General features: G+C 32.2%; 1 long non-coding RNA gene across 1 annotated transcript; it reads right to left on the bottom strand.

Annotated features, from left to right (window-relative positions):
* Positions 1 to 1,587: 1,587 nt before the first annotated feature.
* LOC142241576 (uncharacterized) lies at positions 1,588 to 8,199 on the bottom strand. The gene is made up of 2 exons (XR_012723703.1): positions 7,972 to 8,199; positions 1,588 to 1,952 (listed from the first exon to the last, which is right to left on the bottom strand). It is a non-coding gene; the product is annotated as an uncharacterized LOC142241576 (long non-coding RNA).
* Between the last annotated feature and the right edge of the window lie 13,981 nt (positions 8,200 to 22,180).

The raw sequence follows: 22,180 nt of genomic DNA, 5'->3' as shown, positions 1-22,180 counted from the left end.
TAGGTGTAGCGAATATGGTGTGGATCGGTAAATGGTTTGATATAGCCCAATGTGTTAAGTCTTCCGATTTCCATGTATTGATGTATATGTTTACTTGGTAGAGTACCTGTCATCAAAACCACTTCAAATTCTATGGGTATTTAAGATTCAACTCGTCCCTCTGTTAAAGTCGTATGTCTATAAAGTAAGGCACATTAACCTTAAAATACAAAAAAAACAAAATATTTGTAAGATTAAGATTTAAGATTTGGACTAAATAAAAAATCTTTATATAGGCTAAGACTTATTTTGAAGATTTTTAATTTTTGGTTTAAAGTTTTTTTCGAATTAAGATTTTTTTTCTGTTATAATTTAGTATCCAGACATTTATTTTTACGTTAGAACGATTAACCAGAAAATTGTATGTTATGAGATCCTGTAATTTTTTTTTAGATTAATACAATGTGGAAATAGGATTTATTTGAGCTCCTTTCGTCAGCCCAAAAACCGGATTGTTTCTTGCTTCCGAGTGGCAATTTTTCATACACCCCTTTCTTCGAACTTTATTTAAAGCACTAGCAAAAGTATTGTGATATCCTTTTTCGAACGTTTTATTCTTGATTTGCTCATACACCGACTTCCACTCGTACACGCGAAAAAATAATTCTTTCCTCCCAAACGAAATTTCAGAGTTTCTCATTTGCTTTTCGCTGTAAGGAAGAAAAGTATATACTTTTTATTTGGAAGAAAAGTATAAACTTTTTGTGATAAACGTTTATTCTTTTCAACGATATAAAAACAATTTCATAAAGACTAACTCGAAAAACAATCTTTTCTGGCTAATTGCATTTTCCCTCAGATCTTTCTCACTTTAGTTCTAAGTACATTTTTCTACAATACAAACAATGTAGAAGAAATTATTTTACCTGGGATCGATCCGTGCTTCGACCGAACACCAAAAAGTTTTTTTACATATATTCCAGATATGCTTGGAAGATGCTGAAAAGGTGTTCAACATTCCATACATACAACTATATTAAATTTTTACTATGAAACTGTAAAATATGTCTTATTAAAGACTTAAAGTCAGAACAGAACAATGGTTGATATAAACGAAATGAACTGTGTTGTTGGTTCAAAAATAAGTTTTTTTTTTAATTGAAAAAATAAAAATTTTGTAACAATCGAATTTTTTTGATGATGATAAAAGTTTAAATTTTTCGAAGAAATTCAAAAAACTCTAACAAAAGAAAAACGTTTTCGGTACACGTTTACCAAACGTTTTTTTTTTCTTTGCGTGTTTTGTAGAAAAATCGGATTAAATTTAAGGAATTAAGAAATAAATTGGATATTTTATATTGCCACAACAAAGTGACACATGTGCGAATATATGTCCTTCATTCAATTCTATCTTCGAATCAATCACATTTTCTTGAAATATGACATTGATCCAATTCCTCTTGAGTTGTATTAGAACTACCCCTCGAAACTTGACAATCATTCGTTTTTATGCTACTGCGAAGAAATGATTCAATGCCTTAATTACTATACGGATGGTTGATTGGATAGCATCAGCTTGGATTTAGATGAGATTGAATATATAATGAATAGATTTTCTTGTGCTATATTTTCTTTGTTTTTGTGCAATATTTCATTTTGTTATATTTTTTATATGATTTTAAGATCGTAAAGTTTGCAAGGAATTACATTTTTTCTACAACATAAAAATGAAAAGGAGGAAAAATGTTTCCATTTTTAGTCCATTATCATCAACATCGACTTTGGCAACTGGGGTTCATTCGTTCGTTAGTTGGTTTGTTCATTCTCTGAAGCGCCATCATTATCAACCATGCAAGGCATGACAAATGATAAAAAAAATCCACCTCCTTCCCATCATTCTATGTAATACCATCTATGTTGTAGTCATCATTATAGCGTCCTTATTCTGTTCCTTCTATCCATGGCGAAATTCCCTGTAATGTAAGTGAAATTTGATTTTTTTCTTTTTTTAATTTTATGTTGAAACATTTTTCTTGTATCAGACGTAGATATCTGAGGTTGTGTTCATCTCGGGTTGGTTTTTTTATTTTGCTTTTTTTTTTTTTTGAATCAGTACATAAATTACTCTTCTTTGTCTGTCATTCCCCCTCTGGTTTTTATGAGTCATCAAAATGTATAATGCAATTTGCATATAAATTCTCCTAAATGAAGTCCCTGAATGGATTGATGATTTCGGATTTGTTGTCTTTACCGTAACGCCTTTTGCCAAAAGAAAAATCCGTAAAGCGTAAATGTGGGAGTGAGAGTGAATAAAAGCAAAATTTGGTTAAAAGTCATTATGAGGATGTGACAAAGATGTTTTTATGGTCAGCGTTTGGAATGAAAAATTCCTTTGATTTGTTTTTTTGTCGGTGATTAGAGAAATTCTACAGGTTATCTACGTATACATATTTTTATGTCCTTCACCGTGGATTGGGGAGTATAACAGGGTTTCCAATACGTCAGAAGAATATCCAAATATTTGTTTCTTACCATATAGGTTATACATATATTTAATAATGTGCATTTGGAAAACGTTCTGCGGTGGCCATTATAGGCCCTTTGATCAATCTAAAATAATGGAGCTCTGGCATTTACATTTAGAACGCATTATTTTCTTCTATAAGCAAGAAGGGTATATTTAAATGTTATCATTCCCATAACAAAATCAAGTGACTATACTACAAAAGTTGGTCGGGGATCGCCAAGAATCACAAAGTTCAGTTAAGTACGCTAAAGGCGGGAGAACCAACACCTACATGCAAAAAAATCTTTCCTCCCAAACGAAATTTTAGACAAACAAAGATCGTTTCTCATATGCATTTCACTGTAAGGAAGTTTAGTGTATACGTTTGTGATAAACGTGTATTCTTTTCCTGGACAATTTCATAAAGACAAACTAAAAAAAATCTATTCTGGCTAATTGCATTTTCCCTCACATCTTTCTCACTTCCACGAGGTTTTTTAGTTCTTAGCACCTTTTTCTGTAATACAAACAATGTAGAAGAAATTATTCAATTTTAAATTTTTTTTTAATTTTACCTTACGGCTGGACGGAGAATCGAACCGAGGACCATACAGTTTGCAATCAAACACACTAGCCACTGGGCTACGTAGCAGTTATATTCATAAATAGAAAATTATCGTTATAAGTTATATTTAGTGGAGCTGTGGTTGGTACGTACGTCTTGCATATCAAGGGTCCTGGTTTTGATCCCTGCTTCGACCGAACACCAAAAAGGTTTTTTTTACATATATTCCAGATATGTTCAGAAGATTCCGAAAAGGTGTTCAACATTACATACTACTAAATTAAATTTTTACTATGAAACTGTAAAGTGTGTCTTATTAAAGACTTAAAGTCAGAAAAGAACATTGCTTGGTATAGACGAAATGGACTGAGGTGTTGGTTCAAAAATATTTTTTTTATTGAAAAAATAAAAATTTTGTAACAAAACGATTTTTTTTTGTGATAAAAGTTTAAAATTTTCGAAAACATTAAAAAAACTCAAACGAAAGAAAAACGTTTTCGGTACCCGTTTTCCGAACATTTTTTTCTTTGCGTGTACTAAATTTTAGTACAATCGTAGAAAGAGGTAAACGATCATTCCTGTCGTGACTCACGAAAAATCGCCCCATTCATGAAAATTGTGGTGACTCGCCATTGAGTCGTTTTTATGTTTGATGTTAACTTTTGAGTGTGCGCAATGAGAGTTAAACAACCTTCGTCGACGAGAATAAAATGGTACTCGTCATTAGATGTAAGATTTAACCTCCCAGAAAAAACGACTCGCCAAAAACGTAGTGAAAATATTCTTTTTGGATTGGGAAGTGGGGCAGAAGCGATGAATTTTACATAGGCTGGTCATAGGACGGATGTCCACCATTTCAACAGCCATTGCACTGAATTTGTATCACTTCAATTCAATTCAATTCAATTTCTTTATTTACAAGATATATCATAAAATCTTTACATTAAATAATTTGACAATACAAAAGTATTTCAGTGAACAAGAAAAATGTATGTGTAATGACAACGGGTCGAGAGTGACCGCCTGCCATAATTCCAAATATATTAAAGTTACATTCAATTATATTCATTTATCAGAAATGCTCTATATTTTGAATCTGCTTCTAAATATTTGGCTAGTTTTATCCAATCACCATCGCCGATTCCATTAAAGATGTTAATCATTTCTGATTGTGTTAAGTTTTGCATTTGAAAAGTGCGAATCTTGAATTCTTTTAACATTGGGCATTCTCCGAAAAAATGGAATATTGTCTCTTTATCTTTTAAATTGCATAAAGTGCAGTTTTCCTCCCCTTCTTCTCTTCTAAAATCCGTGGAGTTAAGAGATATAAGTCCAGATCGTGCTCAGAAAATCCAACTAATTTGCTTAGTATTAAAGAGATCAGTAAAATAATATTGACCTCTGGTGTGATCTAAGTATTAATATACCCTTGAAAAGCTTTGCGATTTCCGCCTCAAATTGCTTTGAACCCCGTCAATATGCTTACATTTTATTATATTTGTACAAAAAGATTCTCAGTCGCTTCTATGGTTTGTATTTGGCCACATCAAGTTTAAGTTTTGGGCCAGAATTTTGACATCTCTCAACCAGAACACATCATCCTGTATCAAAAGTTTTGTCATTATTTTTGGTAAACGATGATCTTCAAATTAGTACAGTGTTTTATGAATATATTGCAATGAAAATTCAGTGTGTAAAGATGGCTATTCTCAATGCCAGTTTCCAGCATAAGTGCATAGTTTTAGAGTCTTTTTTAGAAAATACCTTTGCAATTTATCAACTTCTTCCAAATACGAGAAACCCCACACTTGAGCAGCGTATGATTGGATTGCTCGACATACGGCTTGATATAGCTTCCATTTCATATGATAATTTACTTCTTTATTCTCTATTAGTTTAGCCCAAGTAACATTTATAGCTGTTGATTGGGCTGTTCTTTTTTTAACATGTTTTAAGAATTTCATTCTAGGAGTAAGTGTTACGCCCAAGTACTTGTATTCCTGAGCGATTTTGTTTATCTTTCCGTCCTCCATTGCGAAATATCATTATTTCCGATTTTTCCATATTTACTGTTAAGTTCCACAAGTCACAATAGTTCTCAAGTCTTGAAATCATTGATTGCATGGTAGATATGTCTTCTGCGAGGAAAACAATATCATCTGTGTATAATAATATCCTTATGTTCATATTGTGCACTCAAAAAAAGTTTACTTGGATCTAAAGATTTTGACCTACTTTAAGGATTTTGGTATTGATTCCGAGCCAATGATGTCGCTTCTTTAAAATAAAGACATTTTTTTCGGACCTCCCTGGCTTTAAATCTAGGATCGATAAAATTAAAATTGGATACAGATCTCATTCATCGAATTTTTATTCCCTGTTTTCGATATATTAATAAAGGTATTCATAAACAAATTCCAGCTTCAAAATCCAAATTTTGCCATGTACTTCAAAGTAAAAACTATTTTCTTTATGCTAAAAAAACTTCAAACCAAAGATGCAAATCCTTAAAATAAGTCTTGGCATATATTTGAAGCGTTTTTATCTCAAATTTAAAAATTCAATATGTCAATTGAGTTAAAGACGATTTCTTTAAATTAAAAATGTTTTTCCTTATTTTAAGGAATATTTGCCTCACTTCAAAGATCCACAACTTCAACAGAGGGACGCAAAATTTCAAGAGTTGTGTCCTAAATTTAATGAAAAAAATTGTTGATGCAAAGATTATAAACTTTCTTTTAATTAGGTTAGGTTAGGTTGGGTGGCAGTCCGATGTATCAGGCTCACTTAGAGTATTCAGTCCATTGTGATACCACAGTGGTGAACTTCTCTCTTATCACTGAGTGCTGCCCGATTCCATGTTAAGCTCAATGACAAGGGACCTCCTTTTTATAGCCAAGTCCGAACGGCGTTCCACATTGCAGTGAAACCACTTAGAGAAGCTTTGAAATCCTCAGAAATGTCACCAGCATTACTGAGGTGGTATAATCAACCGCTGAAAAACTTTTTGGTGTTCGGTCGAAGCAGGAATCGAACCCACGACCTTGTGTATGCAAGGCGGGCATGCTAACCATTGCACCACGTTGGCTCCCTTTTTTAATTAAAATGTCATTATTTTAAAGAATTTTGTCCTTAGCATTGCGTAAATTTCGAGTCCTAAAATTTAAGTTGCATAATCTTCCATATTAGGTCAATATTTTTTTAGTGTGTGTGTGTTAATACCTCATTGTAGGAAATCGTGTAAATCATTGATACACAATCTGAAAAGTAATGGGGAAAGCAAACACCATTGTTTAACTCCTGAATTAGACTCAAAGTATTCAGACAATTCTTCGCCAGTCCAAATGGCATATTCTGTGCTGCATTAATTCTTAAGGTGTGATCCGAATTAAGTGTTTTGGATGTTTAATATTCTGCTAAATAAATCATTTTTATAATTTTTTATGATTTGTAATGCATTGTAACGTCTGTCTGAAACGTTTGAGCTCAAATATTTTCAAAAATTCGCAATTTTTCTAGAATGGATTTAGTATTTTTATTTCCTCCACCATAGGATGGAGTATATTAACTTTGTCTTTCTGTTTGTAACAGATCGAAATATTGGTCTAAGACCACACCCAGAGAAGGAATATGATCACCTCAAACATGTTTTAAGAGCAAAATGTTATTTTTGGGTGGTGACCATGTAACATGGTTTTCGCAACCATGTTATTTTCTCGTAAATCATGTATCTGATTTCGGCAAGCAGGTTATATTTGACGAGAAAATAACATTTTAGTGACAAACATGTTACATGGTCACCATACAAAAATAACATTTTGCTCTTGAAACATGTTTGAGGTAATCATGTTCCTTCTCTGAGTGCCTATAAAGTATGTATATTCTGGGTCTTGGTGAAATTCTGAGTCGACCTAGCGATGTCCGTCCGTACGTTGAAATCATGCTAACTTCCGAACGAAGCAAGCTATCGACTTGAAACTTGGCACAAGCAGTTGTTATCGATGTAGGTCAGATGGTATTGCAATTGGGCCATATCGATCCGCTTTTATGCATAGCCCATATATAAACGGAACCCCAGATTTGGCTTTCGGAGACTCTTAGAGAAACAAAATTTTATCCGATCCGGTTGAAATTTGTTACACTTCACGGTCCCTAACATTCATGCAAAGATTGGGCCATATCGGTCCATAATTTTATATATAGCTCTGATATAAACCGTTCGCCAGATTTTGTTGCGTACCCGCTTGAAGAAGTAAATTTCATCCGATCCGGTTGAAATTTGGTACGTTGTGTTAGTATATGGTCCCTAACATTCAAGCAAAAATTGGTGCATATCGGAAAAGCTCCATAAATACCGACCTCAGGTTTGACTTCAAGAGCCTCTTAGGGGAGAAAGTTTCATCCGATTCGATTACAATTTTGGTTAGTATTGATCCATAATTTTGCATAGCCCCAATACAAACCGCGCAACAATTTTTTCAGCGGTAAAGAACTGAATTTTCTATGTAGTTAAAATAAAGATCATCTCAGGGAGGACATTTTTGGAAGTGATTTTAGAATTGTGCCTTTAGAAAAACTTCCAAAATTTTTTGCTTGAAAAAAATCGCGATTATGATTAAAATCGAGAGCGTTATTAAAATCTTAACATCACGCACACTCACGATGGGTTTATAATTTTTCGACAATTTCGTGTCACGTGCACACCTATAGTTCTAGATATTATTAAAATTTTATGTACACTTATTGGTGATGAAGAAAATAGTATTATTAAGTTATTGAAAAAAAACGTCACATTTTAATAATTTAGAGAAATTTTTCATTAAACTCAAAATCCTCGTCTTTGAAATCGTCTTCTTTACAGTCACAAACATTTTTTTTCAGAGCAAGCTTCGTTCGTTACGTTTCTTTATTTCCTACTTACGTATTATGTCTGTCTTTAGAATATTTTGAACTCTTAAACATCTGAATGAACATCGTTTGCGAAAAGATTGCATTGTAAATGGATGAGTTAAAAAAGTACTTGATTTTTTTTCTACTTTAACATTATTTTCCTCTTTAACTTTACCAAGTCACGTTTGGTGGCATTGAAAATTAGATTTCGTGGAATTTATTTTTGTAGTGTTGAGACGGAAACGTGCCACGACTTAAATGCATGAACGCGAGACATTCTATGAAGAATACGAACATTTCATTCCCATGGAGGAGAATGAGGACGCGATTCGCTTAATACACAATGCACTCGAATGCCTTAAGGAACAAAGGCATATCTGATTCGTGATGACTTTTGCAATTGCCCAAAGCCAAAGACAAATGTCATTGAACTGTTTAAATTAGTATCGAGTTATATTCAACCTAATTCATATAACAAAAAAAAAAACAAATGACTAAATAAGAAATATCACTGAAAAAAATATTTACGTGATATTAAAGATGACGCAATTTACAAAATATTAAGGACAAATTTCTTTAAAATAATACAATTTAAATTAAAAAAAAAGTTTATAATCTTTGCTTAAAATTTTTTTTCATTAAATTTAGAACACAAAATTGTATGTCTTTAAACTAAGGCAATTTTTCTTTAAAGTACAGAAACACATTTTTGATTTAAAGAAATCGTCCTTTAATTCACCAAAATACTGAATAATTAAATTTAAGGTAAAAACAGGATTAAGCATATTTGGTTAAAAGTTCTTGAGGATTTAGCATATTTGGTTAAAAGTTCTTTTGGAATTATTTCACTTTACTTTATTTCATATTGAATTTTTGTGTACGGCCCTTCAACTTTATATCCAAATTTAGTTCATAATGTTTGAGACATACTTAACAAAAGGAAAATTTCATTGTTTGTAATAAAAATAAGTTAAAATTAGCATTAGTTTAACAACGGACTTTGTTCGGTGTGGGGGCTAATGTACCAGATTATGGATCTGTATAGACGATTTTGACCCGTATGGGCGATTTTTGGCGATCTGGCTATTGGTCAGAGTATACAAATTTCCAAATTATATTTTTACCATTGTTGTGAATTTGAGTCTGACTCCAGCAAAATTCGCAGACTTCAAACCTCACAGCCCTGCTGATGATGGGATTATTAGGATGCAGAGAAACTACCTTTGTCCTAAGATAAAAATAATTGTCATAAGTTTAGTTTAATATTTATTCGGACGAATGGATTTAATCCGCCACATATACCAATGAATATTTGCCACATACATATGAAAATGTGTGTGTGTTTGCCCAATATATCGCAGTTGAAACACTCGCCATGTAGCCATTATGGCAAAAAAAAAAAAGAACTCATGGTCATAAATTTCATTTTGCCTGTCACAGTTTTAATGGAACAGCCCTAAATTTATGCCACAACCAGCAGTGCCAAAAGCCTCCCTCTGTTATATCGTAGATATACAACCATACAAATGGGGTGTACACGAATGAATACATACCAATATACTTATATGAATAGGAGAATATATGTATGTATGTATGTATGAATACATGTACATACAGACATGATGGATGAAAACATCCAAATGGACTTACTCCCAGTGACTTGACTGGCATTTTTTTTCATTTCGTTCTGGATAAGTCCTCTCTGTTGCCAAAAGTTTTCATAGCTGGGTTTTGGGTTAGGAATGCCAAATACAAATAATAACAAAAGCGCATCTACGTGAATTTATAGTGTTTGGCTGTTATATCTGGCTCTTTTATTGTAAATTCCAAAGTTAGTTAATATTTTAAAAAATGGCATATTTCATTCAAAAAACATTTTTGTGTGTTAAAACTTATTGATACTCCTTAAATTTTACAGAATGCATTTTTTTATGAAATTTATAAACTAATCTTTGATACAACTGTCATCCCTACCTTGGGAGGAATATTGTTTGGCTTGCTGCTGTTTCGGTAATGGCTGTTGGTTGTCCTTCATTGAAACAAGAAATTTGAAACAGAAAGAAATAAAAACCCACAAAAGAAACAACACCAAATATGTAGTGTACGATAATTTATAAGCCATAAAATGTCTCCAAGAATGGAATTTGAAATGAAAAGAAACAGAACCAGAACCAGAAACGCAAGACAGTTGAGTATAGACACACACACACACACACTCACACAAAAGCAACCAAGTATCAAATTCCTTTAAGAATAAATCGTTGTGTGCAGACGCCATTATAAATGCCATGATATGAAGGTCAAATTTCCTTAAAATAAAACTTACTCTTTGGAGTTCGAAATTAGGATTATTGGTTTAGAAAACATATAAATTTACACACGTAAATTTATGTTATTTTAAGGAAACTAATGGCGATTTCGATTGGGAAAAAGGTGCAACATTCTGCAAATTGAATGGAAAATATGAAGGACACTGCCATAGGCTTTGGATCCTGTATCCCGCACAATATTATGAATTAACAATAACTTTGGAATGACACTATCATTGGGGGGAAAATGCAATGAGGGAAAAAGTAGGGTAACACCAAGGCGACATATTTTTTGCGAATCGAAAACGCCATAAGACTACTCACACCATTGTGGTTCCTAAGATAGTGAAATTCTCTCTTAGCGATGAGAGCTGCCCGATTCTTTGTTGACAAGGGACCTCGTTTTTATAACCGAGTCGGAACATTACGAAGATGGGCTATATTGGTATAGGTTTTGATGTAGTCCCCATACACTGGAAAAAATATTTACGTGATATTAAAGATTACGCAACCTAAACTTAACGATAAGGACAAATTTTTAATTGAACTATAGTTTATAACCTTTGCTCCAATTTTTTTTCTGTTAAATTTAAGACACAAATTTTAGAAATTTGCGTCCCTCCGTTAAGGTCGTATGTTGAATATTGAAATATTGAATCTTTTAGAAAATAAAGAAACACATTTTTGTCATTAAATTAACTGAAATATTGAATATTTACACTTAAGTTAAAAACGCTTCAAATATAGGTTAAGACCTATTTCGAAGATTTAGCATCTTTGGTTTAAAGTTTTTGTTGAAATTAAGAAAATATTTTTTACTTTGTACAAAAAAAAGCAAAGAACAAAGAACAAAATCCTACATTTGATTTCGTGAGCATATGTTCCCCACTATTTTTATTCGATTTTCGTGAAATTGAAAATTTAGAGATATTTAAATTCCACACACACAGAAAAAAATATTGACCTAATATGGAAGATTATGCAACTTACATTTTAGGACTCGAAATTTACGCAATGCTAAGTACAAAATTCTTTAAAGTAATGACATATTAATTAAAAGAAAGTTTATAATCCTTGCTTCAGAAATTTTATTCATTAAATTTAGGACACAAATCTTGAAATTGTGTGTCCCTCTGTTGAAGTTGTAGATCTTTGAAGTGAGGCAAATGTTCCTTAAAATAAAGAAAAACATTTTTAATTTAAAAAAATCGTCTTTAACGCTTCAAATATAGTCCAAGACTTATTTTAAGGATTTGCATCTTTGGTTTGAAGGTTTTGTAACATTAAGAAAATAGTTTTTACTTTAATAATTTGGATTTTGAAACTGGAATTTGTTTGTACATGAATATTTTTATTAATATATCGCAAACAGAGAATAAAAATTCTATGAATGAGATCTGTATCCAATTTTAATTTTATTGATCCTAGATTTAAAGCCAGGAAGGTCCGTAAAAATGTCTTTATTTTAAAGAAGCCGCATCTTTGGCTTGGAATCAATACCAAAATCCTTAAAGGAAGGTCAAAATCTTTGGATCCAAGTAAAATTTTTTTTTAGTGTTGTGATGTAGCTCCCATATTTAGTCCATATGGGAATTGAATTGTTGAAGGTATGGAAGCCAAATTTTTTATCCGATTTGCTTGAAATTTTAAGTTTGTAAAGAGCTGTGCTAAGTTTGGTACGATCTCCCGATTTGACTTCTTGAGGGCACGTACGCCACAATTTCACCTGACATGCTCGTACTTTATTTTCGTTTTTGAGTTAAAATTTATTGGGGCTCTATTTTTTTTATGTTTTGAATCAAAATATGTATTCTAATTGAGTTCCAAACCGAAAGTATAAATTTCTTTATATTAATGAAATTTTAATAAATATAAAGTTTATAATCTTTACTCCAAAAATTGTTTTCATTAAATTTATGACTCGAATCTCGAAGATTTGGGTCCCTCTTTTAAAGTATGTCTCTGAATTAAGGTAAAACTTGGGAGCTACCGTGGTGCAATGGTTATCATGCCTGCCTTGCATAGACAAGGCAATGGGTTCGATTCCTGCTTCGACCGAACACCAAAAAGTTTTTCAGCGGTAGATTATCCCACCTCAGTAATGCTGGTGACATTTCTGAGGGTTTCAAGGCTTCCCTAAGTGGTTTCAGTGCAAATTGGAACGCCGTTCGGACTCGGCTATAAAAAGGAGGTCCCTTGTCATTAAGCTTAACATGGAATCGGGCAGCACTCAGTGATAAGAGAGAAGTTCACCAATGTGGTATCACAATGGACTGTCTAAGTGAGCCTGATACATCGGTCTGCCACCTAATCAAACCAAAAAAAAAAAAAAACAAAAACAAAGTAAAACTTCCTTAAAGATAAGAAAAGCAATTAAAGAAATTTAACTGATATATTGGATCTTTAGATTTAAGATAAAAATGCTTCAACAATATTTTTTTTTTTTTTTTGAATTAACATAAAATGTTTGCCATTGATGTATTTGTTCTAATTTAGATTTTTCAACTGGCATTTGTTTGTACGTGGTTAGGTTAGGTTAGGTTAGTGGCAGCTCGATTAAGATTCAGGCTCACTTAGACTATTCAGTCCATTGTGATACCACATTAACTAAAAGTACCTATTATATATGGGCACTTCTAGTTTTAACGTGAACTGCTTTAATAATTTTTCGCAAAAATGCAAAATTCGATAAATGAGATCTGTTTTCTAACTTTAATTTTATTGTTCATAGTTTTATAGCTGAAAGAGTGCTCAAAAATGTCCTTATATATTTGTTGAGTGTATGAAAGCCACTCCATTCCACAATGGTGCACACAGAGAAGAGATTGGTTGGAAATCGGTTGTAATAATGAACATTCCAACAAATATTTTGTACTTACCACATTGATTCTATTTTTAAGACTATCTGGGAAAGATTTCAAGAACACTGAAAGAAGAGTTTTCTTTTCTGAGGAACGAAGTTTTAGAGAAGCAAAGTTTTCTTTTGGCACTAAAGAATTTTCTTTAAAGGAAAATTAAAGGAATTAGAGACAATCATTGAATAGCATATCAAAAATGTGGGTTTGTTTGATCTTAAAGAAAATACTTCATAAGAAAGGGGAATTTAGTTTGTCTAAAATTTGGTTCCTGAGGAAAGTATTTTTTCTTTGGGTGAAAAAGTTATTTATGACAATAGACAAATGATTGTGTTACTAATGAATAATTTTAATGGAAATCGGTGGGTACAACCAACCAAGAAAACATTTTGCAACGTTTATTCAGTACTCATCATAATCACTCGGTTGCACAAACCGAATGTTATTTTAAATATATTTTGATTGTCATTTATTCCTTTGTCAAAGAAAAATTATTAAATATTTGCTGTCGAGAAAAATATAACTTAAATATAACTCTTAAAATCAAACGAAAACTTTTTATATACTATATTTTTTTATAATTTCGGGTTGAAATATTGCTACAAGAAGGACATTTTGAATTTGAAGGAAGTAATGGTCAAGATTTGGTTAAATAAGGCACATAATATAAGTATTATTCTAGAGGTAAATTTATATGACCAAACTGCTGCAATTTTCACTGATATTTATTCCTTTCCTTTCCAGAATTCCAAACTTTTGAATACAAGGCATCGTTACATATTATTTCTTCAAAAACCTTTAGCACAAAATATAGTTTTGAATCTGATGTTTCTTCATAGCATATTGACAAACAAATGCGCTAAGCATGGTCTGTGTAGTTCGCATACACGTAAGAAATTTAAAGCGGAGTTTTACTTTTACAAGCTCCACACTAATTTTCTACATGCAAAATTTTCTAAATGCGGACTATTATTGGTACATCTTATAGAAATCGTAGTTTTAATCCAATTTGTCTGAAATTGGAAATCTAGAGGTATTTTGGGGCCGTAAAGATGTGTACCGAAAATGGTCAGTATCGGTCCATACGTTGATGTAGCCCCCATATAGACCGATCTCCCGATTTTACTTCTTGGGCTTATAGAAATCGTAGTTTTAATCCAATTTGTCTGAAATTGGAAATCTAGAGATATTTTACCACCATAAAGAGGTGTGCCAAAAATGGTCAGTATCGGTCCATACGTTGATATAGCCCCGATATAGACCGATCTCCCGATTTTACTTCTTAGGCTTATAGAAACCGTAGTTTTTATCCAATTTGCCTGAAATTGGAAATCTAGAGGTGTGCCGAAAACGGTGAGTATCGGTCCGTATATTAGTATAGCCCCCATAAGAACGATTTCCCGATTTAACTCCTTAGGTTTCTAGAAACCGTAGTTTTTATCCGATTTGCCTGAAATTGTAAATATTCTGGTATTTAAGGCTCACAAAAACGTGTATTGGTCCATTTGGTAATGACTCCATATAGACCGATTTCACTTCTTGAGAGTATAGAAGGCGCACTGATCATGAAAATTGCTTGAAACTCAATGTAAAATTTCCAGATTTTATTTCTCGGGCGAAAATCTACAGATTTAAGATTTCAAATCAAGACGTTATTTTATAATTTTCTTGTACACTTACAAGAGATGTTAATGATTCCTCTAAAACTCAAACAAAAATGGTTCTTATAAATCCCTCAAACCCTCTGAAATTTCAAAGGAAACCCTAATATTTGATTCATGGTGGTGGGTGTTTAAGATTCGGCCCGGCCGAACATACTGCTGTATATACTTGTTTTCATTAAATTTAGGACACAAATTTTGTAAATTTGCGTCCCTCCGTTAAAGTCGCATGTCTTTGAACCAAGGCTAATTTTCCTTAAAGCAAAGAAACACCATTTTGATTTAAAGAAATTGTCCTTAAATTAACTGGAATATTGAAACTTTAGATTTTGAGGATTTAGCGTCTTTGGTTTAAAGTTTTTTTTTTTTTTGGAATTAAGAAAACATTTTTTTACTTTAAAGTATCCGTGATAATTTGGATTTTTAAAATGTCATTTATTTGTACGTGAGTACCTTTATTAATAAACCGCGGAAAGAGAATGAACATTCGGTAAATGAGATCTGTATCTTAATTTTAATTTTATTAATCCTAGATTTAAAGCCAGATAGGTCGCTAAAAAAATTCTTTATTTTACCTTTGGCTCGGAATCAATACCAAAATCCTTAAGGGAAGGTCAAAATCTTTGGATACAAGTAAACTTTTTTTTGAGTGTAGTATAAAATAAAAATTCATAAAATGGTTGAATAAGTATAACGTACATTTATCATTTCCAATCGACTAAAATGTATTTTAGATCGAAAATGAAATTACGGGTCATCATTTTGACGAAGGATGATTGTCTACGGTTAATCTGAAGATTCAATATTTCAGGTAATTTAAAGACGATTTCTTTAAATCAAAATTGTGATTCTTTATTTTAAGGAAAATGGGCCTTACTTCAAAGACATATGACTTTGACGGAGCGCCGCAATTTTCCAGGTATTCGGAGCGGAGCGAGGAGCGGTGCGGGAGCGATATTTTTAAGACCCGGAGCGGAGCGATTTCCAAAAGAAAAACCGCTCCGCTCAGAAAAACAAATATTAGATTTAATCAAATGCGATGATAGTTTCTTTTTATTTCGTTTGCTCTGGTATAAATTTTGCACAAAGAGTACAATTGATAGTGTGGTAATGAGGTCAAATTTGGTTAAAATCGGTTAAAATTTAGATATAGCTCCCGTATAGCATTCACCCGATATCCACTTATACGGCCCCAGAAGCCAGAGGCCAAAGTTGTACTCCAATTTACATGAAGTTTTGTACAATGAGAAGAACTAATATTCCTATTACACTGGTAGAAAAAGTTTCGTTATATTAATGAAATGGGTCATTAAAATTGAGCTAATGAAACAAATTCGTTAATATAACGAAATTTTTCGTTACCATAATGAATATTCTGTTAGTCAACGAAAATTTTCGTACTATTAACGAATATTTTCATTGTCTTAATGAAAATGTTTCGTTATATCAATGAAAAATTTTCGTTGGCTCAATTTTAATGAAATTTTCTTTGTGTGTATGCATGCCACATTTGGTTGACATCGGTTCAGATTTATATATAGCTCCCATATATACCTTTCGCCCGATTTTGATTCATATGACTATATGTTTTTCCGTTTTAGGCAAATATGGCCAAAATACACACATTTTCAATTTAAAATCGCCACTGCTAAGTGCAAACATTACATTACAAATTATCCCATAATTCTAATACGTGTCTAACGACCGATAATTCATAATTGCACACATAATTGTTGTTCTGAAAAAACTACAGAACCTAGACCCCAACCTCCAGATTTCCAATTTCATGAAAATTGGATAAAAACTTCGGTTTCTATAAGCCTAAAGCCCCAAATCGGGGGATCGGTTTATATGGAGGCTATATAAAAACCTGGACAGATATATCCCATCTTCGAACTTAGCCTGCGTACAGACAAAAGACGAATCTGTGCCAAATTTCAAGACGATAGCGCTTTTATTGAAGGCTGTAGCGTGATTACCACAGACAGACGGACATCCTTATATCGTCTTACAATTTCTTCTTGTTCAAAAATATATATATATATATATTCTTTATATAGGCGAAAATCGATACTTCGATATGTTACAAACGGAATGGCAAACTTATTATACCCCAATCACCATTCTATGATGGGGCACCCTCAAAAAAAAAAATCGCTTCTGTAACATATACCCCAAACATATTTTGCTTCAAGCATATATATTTTCAGGATTGGTCCAAACAAAAGTTTGTTTATATTATTCAAACATTTTATGTTTCACCTTGGGAGCCACCTTGGTGCAATGGTTAGCATGCCCGCCTTGCATACACAAGGTCGTGGGTTCGATTCCTGCTTCGACCGAACACCAAAAAGTTTTCAGCGGTGGATTATCCCACCTCAGTAATGCGGGTGATATTTCTGAGGGTTTCAAAGCTTCTCTAAGTGGTTTCACTGGAATGTGGAACGCCGTTCGGACTCGGCTATAAAAAGGAGGTCCCTTGTCATTGAGCTTAACATGGAATCGGGCAGCACTCAGTGATAAGAGAGAAGTTCACCAATGTGGTATCACAATGGACTGAATAGTGTAAGTGAGGCTGATACATCGGTCTGCCACCTAATCAAACCAAAAAAAAAAAACCAAGGTAAAACTTCCTTAAAGATAAGAAAAGCATTTTAGACTTAAAGAAATTTAACTGATATATTGGATCTTTAGATTTAAGATAAAAATGATTCAACAATATTTTTTTTTAATTAACATAAAATGTTTGCCATTGAAGTATTTGTTACAATTTAGATTTTTCAACTGGCATTTGAACTGCTTTAATAATCACAATGGACTGACCTAACCTAACCTATTATGTTTCACCTTAGGGCATACACTGGTAGAAAAAAATTTTAATGAAATGTTCTTTGTGTGGATATATTTTTAAGGCGCCAATTAGTTACTTCTATTATTTTACTTGCAGCGTACTCTCTAGGTCTCTCTTTCTAAACACATATATGTTTATATGCTATTTCTAAATTTATATATGTTTGCATCAAAGCATATTATATTTACAAACATTTTATGTCCCAAATATAATATGTTCTAACACATTAACATATATGTCCAAACATGTTATGCTAGTTTATGAACAATATATGCTTGCACTTAAATATATTGGGTTAAAAATGTGAGTTCCAAACATATAATTTTTACACTCAAACAAATGGAAAACAGTCGTTTTCGTCCGTGTGGGTATATAAAATAATTTTCTCTAAGAAGGAGCTGAGCGATTTTTTTTTCTCCGGAGCGGGAGCGGAGCGAAAAAATGGACCTTGCAATTTTCCAAGATTTGTATCCTTAATTTAATAAACAATTTTCTAATAATGATTAAAAACTTTCTATTAATAATTTTATTAATCATTCATTATTAAAACATGTTTTATCGAAGAAAGCCTTTTTACACACACCACCATGGAATTGTGATGTTTAATTACAGTAGGCCAAGATAGCTCCAATTTCAAAAGGAAGCACAAACTTTATAGGGATATTGGTGCATATTTTCACTGGAAATCTTGGGGTTTATTTCCATAATAGAAGTGGGACCCAAAACTAAAATGAAGTTATTCCCCAAAACCCAAATTTGGTTGTGTTGCTTTTTATATGTAATTATAATTTTTTGGAGTCCGAGTTCATTTTGGTTTTGGGACTCATTTAATATTCATAGTACCCTAAACTAAAACTGAAAGTAACTGCTATTCTTTTTTAATATTTTTTTTTTATAAAATAATTTAATACAAAGTATATAATCTCCTATGTATATAAAATAACCATTATTCGTTCTCCTAGTAAATTCCAACTGAAAAGAAATCCTTTTTTTATATACTTATTTTATTATATCATTTTTCTAATTCACAAGTTTGTTCAACCTGAAAACCATCTTCCACGCCTTACCCACTGCTGGCTGACATCATTCTACTCAATCGTAAATGTCAACAAGAGTCTATCAATTAAAGCCCTCGTTAGCCGACGTTCCCGTATTGGCGTAGACGTATGTACGTAGTCGAGTATAAGAAATCAGTCATTGTTAACAAATAAATGCAGGTATAAACCCATATATTTCGTGTTGTTTTTCGATTAAAATTAATTTTCTTTATTTTCTATACATACATAATTTTTATGGACTCCACCGTTTTATTCGTTTATTTACTATCTTTCACACCCATTGTATTGTCGAGTGTTAAGAGCTCTTGCTGCTGATGATGGCGTTGTTCTTGTCGTTGTTGGCCTTGTTTGAGTTTATTTAAAAGCAAATATGGTTTGAATGGACTGATCTTTTGCCTTATCGACTTAGTGGAAGACCACTTTAGGTTATTCTGATTTGAAAATAATGGAAACCCACGAAACAATCATAACAAAACTAAGATGTACACAGAGAGAGATTGCATGGTAATTAAAAAAAAGTGTAAACGGAAAGAAAAGTTTTCTTTTTTGAGGACCGAAATTTTAGACCAGCAAAGTTTTCTTTGACGCAAAAAATATTTCTTTCAAAGAAAATAAAAAATATCTGAAATAATTGTTGAAACGGTTTTCACAAATTCGAGTATATTTGCTCTAATACAAAATACTTTAAAGGAAAGGGGAATTTCGTTTGTCAAAAATTTCATTCCGGAGGAAAGTATTTTTTCCTTGGCTGTATGTATTGTAGATGTTGCAAAAATATAAAGAATTCAAAGAATTTTTGAGAAGTGTATACACAAAGAAAAAATACTTTCCTTCGGAACGTAGTTCTGGACAAATAAAAAATAAAATCTCTTACAAACGATATTCTCTTTAACCAGATCGCTGATTTATTTTATTTGATTTTAAAGTATATTTGTTACGGAAAAAAGAAAACTGTTAATTTCTGCATCATTTTAACAACAGATTTTTTTCTCTGTGTTGTAAACGTGATAGCAAATTTATTAGGTTTTTTAATAATTAAGTTATTCGGCTTAAAATTGGGCACCTTCACATAAAAGAATGTTTTTTGGACTAAGGTCAACTTGGCTTTAATAATTCTGAAACATTTTAAAAAAATCTTCAAAATTAATGACATTGCCTTTAAATTAAACTCATTTTTACTATTAATACAATATAGTATTTATTTGAAATCGAGTCTGAATTTGAAATATAAATTATCGTTAACACCTTTTTGAAGGATTTAATAGCACATGAAAAAAAAACAGAAAAAATAGTTTCCCACACGGACGAAAAAGACTGTTTTTCATATGTTTGGGTGTAAAAATTATATGTTTGGAACTCCAATTTTTAAACACGATATTTTTAAGTGCAAGCATATAATGTTCATAAATTAGCATAATATGTTTGGGACATATACAGTGGTGGTCATACAATTAGAAACGCTATTTGTGTACTGAATTTTTTTATCACCTTTGCTCCTATAGAGCAGAATTTAAGTAAATATGCAATACATGTTATAGCTAGTACTTTATCTTATATATCCTTGCTATTTATCCTATGTTTTGTCTTATTCCCGAAGATGGCTTATTACAGTTTCGTCTTAAATCCAAAATTGTTGTGGTCACATAATTAGAAACAAAAACAAAAATTAATTTTATTCCAAATTTTCTGTGAATTATAATACATTTAAATTAATATAACAAGAATGAATAATAAATAAACTTAGTATTTCGTTGGATAATATTTAATAACTTCGGCCAATCTTCGTGGTAAACTCTCAACCAAATTCCGGCATCGTGAAGCTGGTATCGAATTCCAAACTTCCCTTATATTTCGAAAGTGATCTTCATTATTTTTAGGAGTCTTTGTTTTTAACATTCGTTCCACATCCCCCCACAGGTTTTCTATGGGATTTAAATCTGGACTTTGCGGTGGCCAGGACAAAACCGTGGTTTTTGTATTTGTAAACCATTGTTTTACTACACGCGAAGTGTGCTTCGGATCGTTATCCTGTTGAAAAATGTACGTTACAGGCATATGCGCGAATGAGTATGGTTCCATTATATTTTCCAATATATTTTTATATTGATGTTGGTCCATGCGTCCATCTATGCGATGTATCGGGCCAATACCATACCAACTGAATGCTCCCCATACCATCACATTTCCGCCTCCGTGTTTAATTGTCTTGATTGTGTATTTGGGATCCAATGATTTGTTCAGAGGCCTTCTAACGTAGCATTTTCCATCCGATCCGAACAAATTAAACTTTGATTCGTCACTCCATAGAATTTTTTTCCAGAAACTTAGAGGCTTCTTCAAGTGCTCCTTTGCAAATTCTAACCGTTTCTTAATATTTTTACTTGTAACTAGCGGCTTTTTTCGTGCAATGCAGCCATAAAGCCCAGCTTCATTAAGTCTGCGTCTGATAGTTCTGGATGAAATAGGCTGTGAAATTTGTGGGCTTACAATATCATTTATTTCACCCGAAGTCAAAAATGGATTGGCTTTGCTCGTTCTAGCAATAACTCTATCGTCCTGTTGAGTTGGTTTTCTAGGTTTTGGAGCTCTTTTTGGGTTCTCGAAGCTTCCAGTATCTCGATAAGTTTGTATCGCACCAAAAACCATTTTTTTGGAACAACAAAATCGTTTTGCTATGGTGGACATAGACTGCTTTTCTTCGTAATAGCAGCGAACAATCAACTTGCGAAGTTCCGGGGTACATGACTTATTCTTGCCCATATTTTATCTGAATTATTTTATAATGTAGTTGGATGTTAATTAAAAATAAAAAGAAACACTACTTACCTTGAGGTAATCAAAATTTGCACCAACTATAACGGCGTTTCTAATTATATGACCACACTCAAGAACACGTGTAAGACAAATTGACACAATTATTTCAAAATGGTGCAAATGTTTATTTCAATATAGACTTGCAACAACATGTTGAACAGTAGTGAGAACATAACGGGAATATCGAAAGAGAGAGATGAACTTTGAGAAAGTTGTGAACTCAAACGCAAATGAAAACTCATCGTTTCTAATTATGTGGCCACCACTGTATGATAATATCTTAGAACATATTATGTTTGGGACATAAAATGTTTGTAAATATAATATGCTTGGATGCAAACATATATTAATTTAGAAATAGACTATAAACATATATGTGTTTAGAAAGAGAGACGTAAAGTGTATGCTGGAAGTAAAATAATGAAAGTAACCAATTGGCGCCTTAAAAATATATATACACAAAGAAAATTCCATTAAAGATTGGAAAAATACTATGTGTGAATATAAACAAGTATAAATTTACAAATTTGGAGTAAACATATATATATGTTGTGATATAAGACCGTGATGTGATGTATATGCTTAAGTAAAAAGATTAAAATGAGTATTCGGAGAGAAAATTCATTCGGAGCCAAGAGAAAAGACATTAAAAAAAGCATGAGTTTTGTTTATCATTTTCGCATTACGGGTAC

The sequence above is a fragment of the Haematobia irritans genome, chromosome 1 (assembly GCF_050003625.1).
Source record: "Haematobia irritans isolate KBUSLIRL chromosome 1, ASM5000362v1, whole genome shotgun sequence".
NCBI classification, from domain to species: domain Eukaryota; kingdom Metazoa; phylum Arthropoda; class Insecta; order Diptera; family Muscidae; genus Haematobia; species Haematobia irritans.
The sequence above is the reverse complement of the archived record's forward strand: the minus strand, read 5'-3'. Positions and strand labels throughout refer to the sequence as shown.